The sequence below is a fragment of the Trachypithecus francoisi genome, unplaced genomic scaffold, assembly GCF_009764315.1.
Source record: "Trachypithecus francoisi isolate TF-2019V2 unplaced genomic scaffold, Tfra_2.0 Contig00646, whole genome shotgun sequence".
Taxonomy (NCBI): domain Eukaryota; kingdom Metazoa; phylum Chordata; class Mammalia; order Primates; family Cercopithecidae; genus Trachypithecus; species Trachypithecus francoisi.
The window spans coordinates 1-7,175 of NW_022680792.1; the positions used below are offsets into that span (position 1 = coordinate 1).

The window sequence follows — 7,175 nt, forward strand, 5'->3', positions numbered from 1 at the left end:
GTCCACCATGGATCCTACGTTGTATTGTCCATTAATTTTAATGTCCTAAAATTTTAATAACCCGAAAGGGTCACCATTTTAGATGGAACTATACCAGGAGATTCCTCTAAGGCCAAGAGCATCCAGCTGCTCCCCTGAGAGACTCTATCCTCTACCTCAGGCTGTCCTTGGGGATGAGATGACCCCGGGGCTGATACTCACTAGACCCTCCAATAGACATGGCCACAGCGGGTATCCTGGGTCATCCCCACAGTTCTAAAATGCCAGGACTAGGAAAAGACAGGAGGGTGGCTGGGGACACAACACCCTGTAAAGTTTTCACAGGGGACCTCACCTAAAGACATTTTGGTAATATGTACACTTAGGAAAGATGAAAAGAAGAGAGGCACAAAGTTTTTTTTACAGTAGAGTGTCAGATGATTTATTTTCCGCTTTCCTCTCACGTAAAATGTTTGGAAACAGAAAAATATTTTGGCCAAGGTGGCTCATGCCTGTATTCCCAGCGCTTTAGGAGGCTGAGACGGGCGATCAGTTAAGGTCAGGAGTTCGAAACCAACATAGCCAACATGGCAAAACCCTGTCTCTACTAATAACACAAAACTTAGCTGGACGTGGTGGTGGGCGCCTATAAGCCCAGCTACTTGGGAGGCTGAGGCAGGAGAATCGCTTGAACCCGGGAGTCAGAGGTTGCAGTGAGCTGAGACTGCGCCATTGCACTCCAGCCTGGTGACAAGGTGAGACTCCTTTAAAAAATATATATATATATAATATACATTTAAAATTATTACATGTAGATAGCATTTGAAGTCATGGGACTGACTGTAGGTAGAAACAAGAGAAGGCAAGGAAAGTTTTTATATTTATATATAATTATATAAAATTAATATACATAATCATAATATGTAAATATATCATATAGGCCGAGCACAGTGGCTTACACCTGTAATCCCAGCAATTTGGGAGGCCGAGGTGGGCAGATGACCTGAGGTCAGGAGTTTGAGACTAGCCTGACCAACATGGAAAAACCAAATCTCCACTAAAGATACAAAAATTAGCCAGGCGTGGTGGTACGTGCCTGTAATCCCAGCTACTCAGGAGACTGAGGCAGGAAAATCACTTGAACCCGGGAGGTGGAGGTTGCAGTGAGCCCAGATTGTGTCATTGCACTCCAGCCTGGGTGACAAGGGTTAAACTCCATCTCAAAATAAATAAATAAATAAAACAAGAAATATATATTTATGCCTAAATATATAATTATAATACATAAATGTGTATATATATACATTTATTATAAATTTATTAATACATGAAATATATTTATTTCTGAGACAGGGTCTGGCTCTGTCACCCAGGCTGGAGTGCAGTGGCACTATCATAGCTCATTGGAGCCTTGAACAGATGGCTCAAGGGATCCTCCCATCTCAGCCTCCTGAGTGGCTAGGATTGCATGCACACACCACCATGCCTAGCTAATTTTAAAATTTTTTGTGGAGACAGGATCTTCCTTTTTTGCCTAAGCTGGTCTTGAACTCCTGGGCTCAAGTGATCTTCCTGCCTCAGGCTTCCAATGTGTTAGACGTGGGCCACTGCATCTGGTCTAATGCATTTTTTAATTTGCGCTTTTATATCATTTAGTATTTTTAAGCACTGAATGTGTTGAACAACCAACTTGCAGAATTCCGGAACAATGGACCGTCAGCTGTCATGTCCTGGTTCAAATCGTCCCAGCACACCACGGCTAGAAACCTTTCAGCCAACTTCCACTTATGTCTCCCGGGGCAGGACAATGTCACTTGGCCAATCCCCACTAAGAGGGACTCTGGAAAGGCAAGAAACTATTCTGTTCTCTATAATGGAACGTGACCAGGGAGAAGGCAGCTGGGAGGGCCAGCTGGGCCCTCCAACCAGCAGCGTCCACCATTGACCAACTGCCCTAGAGCTACACCGTGCTGGGCATTTGGGGCACTGTTATGAGCAAGAGTTTCCATTTTTCTTCTCATGGGACCTTCACACTAGTGGCAAGAGACTTTTTTTTTTTTGAGACAGAGTTTTGTTCTTGTCACTCAGGCTGGAGTGCAATGGTGTAATCTCGGCTCACTGCAACCTCTGCCTCCTGAATTCAAGCAATTCTCCTGCCTCAGCCTTCCGAGTAGCTGGGATTACAGGTATGCACCACCACGTCTAGCTAATTTCTGTATTTTTAGTAGAGATGGGGTTTCACCATGTTGGCCAGGCTGGTCTGGAACTCCTGAGCCACTGCACCCAGTCAAGAGGGAGATTTTAAATCAATAAGTATAATTGTGATGAATGCCAGAAAGAAGAATGTGTGTGATGGGGAGGGGACCTAAGTTATTGCCCCATATTTTAACACTTTCATAGGCAATAACTAAAAACTTAGAAGCTTAAAACAACACACACCTTTACGCCAATTTTGGCAAGCTAGGAGTTGAGCACATTTTAGCGGGTCCTGTGCTTGGGATCTCATGCTAAGCAGCTGGGCTGCATCTTCATCTGAGGCTCCACCAGGGCAGAATCCATTTTCAGGTCCGCTGAGGTTATTGGCAGAATTCATTTCCTCGGACCCACTTGGCAAGGGCCCAGCTTTTTGCTTCCTTGCCTAAGGGGCCCCTCCAAAGGTCCTTTCTCAACACAGCATCTCCCTCTGGCAGTGCCTACAGGCAGAATCTTTCTCTCTAGTGTGTGAAGGTGATGCACCGTGACAGTGACTTCCCATTGCTTTTGCTAGGCTCTGTGGTTTAGAAGCCAGTCACCAGTTTTGCTCATACCCAAGATCGGGAAGACTATGCAAGGGCATAGCTCATTTGGGGGGTCAGTCACTTTAGGGTGTGGCTGCCACCACTGAACTTGGTGAAACTTTAAGGGTTGGTAGGAGCTGGCCAGGTACAGGGTGAGGGTGTGTCAGGCAGGGGTGAGGGCATGGAGGAGGATGCAGAGGCCTGCACCCTGGAATGTCCTTTCACTCCCTGAGGTTTTGTTCTCCTGATCCCTGAGTACATCCCAGAACACGGTGGGGCCCTAGCAGGGGAGAGGTAGGGAAGCATGTGTTGTTCATCGGGGACCTTGTTAGGCAAATCAGATTAGCGGCCAGGCTTTCAGTGGTGGGTGTGAGCGTGGGAGTGATGAGTGTGCAGGTGTGTGTGGGAAGAGCAATGGGGATGGGGTCAGCCCTAGCCACCATGAAGACCTTAACTGTGCATCCACCCATCCCAGCAGCCTCCGTGAGTGAGTGCCTTCAGGGTGCAGGTCCTGTTTTACACATGGAAGTGAATCACAGTGGGACACTGCCTTGCCTTAGAGAGGTCACACTTCTGCTCCTTCTTGTTCTTTTTTTTTTTTTTTAATTTGCGACAGAGTCTCACTCTGTTGCCCAGGCTGGAGTGCAATGGTGTGACCTTGGCTCACTGCAACCTCTGCCTCCCACGTTCAAGCAATTTTCCTGCCTCAGCCTCCTGGGTAGGGTAGCTGGGATGACAGGCACGCATTACCATGCCTGGCTAATTTTTGTATTTTAGTTTCACCATACTGGCCAGGCTGGTCCCAGTCTCCTGGCCTCAAGCGATCTGCCCGCCTCAGCCTCCCAAAGTGCTGTGACTACAGGCGTAAGCCACCACACCGGGCGAGAGGTCACACTTCATGCCAAGTGGGAGGCAGCCACTCAGACAGCACCCCAGCTGGCGCTGGGAGTGAGGGGTGCTCAGCGTCCTAGGAAGGCAGAGGGCTGCATGAGAGGTTCGGGGAGGAAGGACTGGAGGAGGATTTGAGATTTTCACCTGAGCAGCTGGGTGGATGGAGGGGCTGTTTACAGAGAATCACAACAATGTGGATGAGCAGGTTAGAGCACTAATAAAGCACTCTGTTTTGGCCCACGGAAAATTTGAGATGCTCCCCTGTGTCCAGCTGGGGCTTTGGGAAAGGTGAGGGCTGGGCATCTGACTGGGATGGATGTCTCTGGCAGGCAGCAGGGCATGTGGATAGTTTGTGAAGCCCGGAAGGGCATGAGATTTCCTGTGGCAGTGCCCACTGCAAATGGAAGGGCATTTGGCCTCAGCCCAGACATATACAAGTTGGGCAGAGAATGGGGTGGGTCCCCGGGACCCACCGAGGAGCAGCTATGGAGGTACAGGGAAACCAAGGGTGTGGGGGCACATGAAGCAGGAAGCTCAAATAAGATGAGGAAAGACGTTTTAAAGACGCTCAGGGCTGGGGACAGTGGTTCATGCCTGTAATCCCAACACTTTGGGAGGCTGAGACGAGAGAATAGCTTGAGGCCAGGAGTTTGAGACCAGCCTGGGCAACATAGGGAGACCCCATTTCTATAAATAAATAAATACCATTGGTACTTGGCATTTCAGGCAGGGAACAGCAAACACATGAAAGCTCTGCGGCAGGAAAGGGAAGTGATTAGTGCTCGTTCCTGGTTCCTTGATCAGACCTTAAAGAGATGCAGAGACATTTCAGGTACTCCTTGGCCGAGCTCCTTCAGGGAAGGCCTAAGTTTGCTTCTACTTCCCATCTATTAATTTTTTTTTTGGAGACAGTCTCACTCTGTCGCCCAGGCTGGAGCGCATGCAGTGGCACCATCTCAGCTCACTGCAACCTCCACCTCCCGGGTTCAAACGATTCTCCTGCCTCAGCCTTCCCAGTAGCTGGGACCACAGGGACGCGCCACCACGATCGGCTAAGTTTTTGTATTTTTAGCAGAGATGAGGGTTCATCTTGTTGGCCAGGCTGGTTTCGAACTCCTGGCCTCAAGTGATCCACCTGCCTCGGCCCCACAAAGTGCTGGGATTACAGGAGCGAGCCACCGCGCTGGGCCCTATTTCACTCCTAACGCCCACCATACGTGCTTCCAAATGTTTGCTGAATGACAGGGTGAACGAGTGAATGGGACTAGGTGACTTTAGGCAGCAGGCAATCCTATTCCTTGGACCTCAGTTTCACTTTTTGTAAAGCAAGCCTGTCTCTCGCTCTCTGCCCTAAAAGCCTGAGTTCTGGGGTTGTGATGAGCTTGTCCTGTAGAGCAGACTCCAGGTAGACGTTGAGCTGGGTCTTCTAGGAGGCCAGGATCCGGCCAGCTCTTGGGTCCGGTCCTCCCCCGGGCGCACGCCCAGTCGCAGCGCCGCCCCGCCCAACCTCCCTATGTTCCCCAGGCCCCGCCCTCTCCGCGCAGCTCGCTCCCCATTGGCCGGGGGGCGGGCCCTGGGCGCCCGGCTCCGCTGGGGGCGGGGCTGGGGGCGGGGCGGCGGGCGGGGCCGCGTGCACCTGCACGGTGTGTTTCCCGGCCACAGCCCCGCGCCAGCTGCAGCTACTTGATCGGAGCCGGATCCTGAGCGGGGAACACGGGCTGAAGCGGCGGCGGCGGCCCCGCCCCGGGGCTCCATTGATGAGCCCGCGGCTCTGTGGGCTGCTCAGCTGCGCTCCAGTTGGCCCAGGCGCCGCGGCGAGGAGCTAGCGCTGCGAGGCGGCGGCCTGAGGTGAGACGGCGCGACGGCGACGGGGTTTCCGGACCGGACGGGGGTCTCTGCCCCGGGCGTGGCGGCTCCGAGCTGCGCTCCGCAGGGTCCGAGGTCGAGATCCGGGGTCCTTGCGCCTGGGCTTTGTCTCGGCCTCGGGTGGCACCGGGGGCTTCGCGCCTGCCGCGATACCGCGTAGGCCTGCGCGGGGGTCCCAGTCGCCCTGCGGGTGGGGGTCGGTCCCCACTGCTCCCCAGCTCCCCGCTTCTGCTGCGGAGGGGACTGCATGGACCGGGGCGCTGGCTTCTGCCCGGTCCCCCGCGGCGTGGCTGGTCCCCGCGTGCGGCAGAGGGGGCCCTGCGAGGACCCACTCGTGGGGCGGGGTCCGGGTCACCGCGAGTGGGAGACTCCGCCGCCCTCCCTCGCAGCGAGACTGCTTCGCCAGACTCACGGAGGGGACTGCGCGGACCCTCGGACGAAGAAGTCCGTGACTCTGGGTGGGGGCTCTTTCCCGGCCCCTCATGACGGCTTCCTGAGTGTTTTGTAACTTATATAGGTGGCTGCGTGGACCCACGCGCGTGGGTCCTGGCCGCCCTGCTAGTGGGGCTGTGCGCGGCCCCGTGGCTCGTCTGGGTCGACCCCGCCTGGGACGCGCGTGTAGTGGGGGTTCGTGCGTGGGGGGCGCGGTTGGTGGGGGCGCACTGCCCCCGCCCCATGATTTATCCTCTCACTTGCCCGGCGGGAGGAAGCGAGAGGCTTGGGCCCTGAGCTGTCGCGCAGCCGCCGCACAGACCTCTGCCCTGGCCGGCGGGTCCCGGGGGGCGAGGGGCTGTCACCGCGCGTCCCACCGCGGCGCTTCCTGGTCTGGCCCCGGGCTGGGCTCTCATTGGAGGGAGCAGGGCCCTTCTGCCCGGCGCTTCTTGATTTCTTCCCTTAGTAATGGGAAGAAAAAATAATCTGGAAAGCCAGATTGAACTTTGTAGCTCTCAGCGCTTGGCGAGTGGAAGAAACTCTCCCAAGAATTTGGCGGGCTGGAAAATGCGTTTCAAGCAGGAGCATCCACACCCACGGAATGAGGCCAAGGTAGTTACAGTTAGAGGTCAGATTTATGAGGGGGGAGCCAGGGTGAGGTCCATAGGTGGGGAGACTCTGACCTCAACTTGATGGGAAGACCTGATGCTGCCCCTCAGACGTGTATTTCTCAGCCATCAACGAAAGTGGAATCACTCCTTAGTGAATGCTTTTATCAAACTTTTGAAAAACCTGTAATGTCCCAGGAAGCAAAATCGAACTGGACAGTTTTCCCCTTTTAAGAGTGTTAAACGTCCTGGAGACAAACAGCAGAAGGCTCAACGAGTCCAAATACTCAACCTGAAGTTCTTTCTGAACAAGAGATGGTGTATGAGTAACAGGCATAGGAGACAAAACTGAACTAATCACGGCAGCTGTGGCTCCCAGCCCTGTAGCGTGTCATGCAGGCCCTTTTGCCTTCTCTGCCCTCCGCTGTCCCAGACCCCAAGGCTACAGCGCACCTCCAGTCATCAGCTCCTGCCGACCCATTGCTGTGAACTCTGTTTCGGTGGCTCCCCTCTCTCTGAAGTTTTGCTTGTTCTCCTGAAGTCCTGGTCTTTAAGAGCTTATGATGTGCAGGGACAGATTGGCTTTGGGCAGTACATAGTTAACTGTAGCACAGCTTGAAAA

The 7,175-nt window shown here is 53.6% G+C and overlaps 1 pseudogene; it reads right to left on the reverse strand.

The window, feature by feature from the left end:
• Positions 1–5,158: 5,158 nt before the first annotated feature.
• LOC117087360 lies at positions 5,159–5,997 on the reverse strand (annotated as a pseudogene).
• Positions 5,998–7,175: the final 1,178 nt, after the last annotated feature.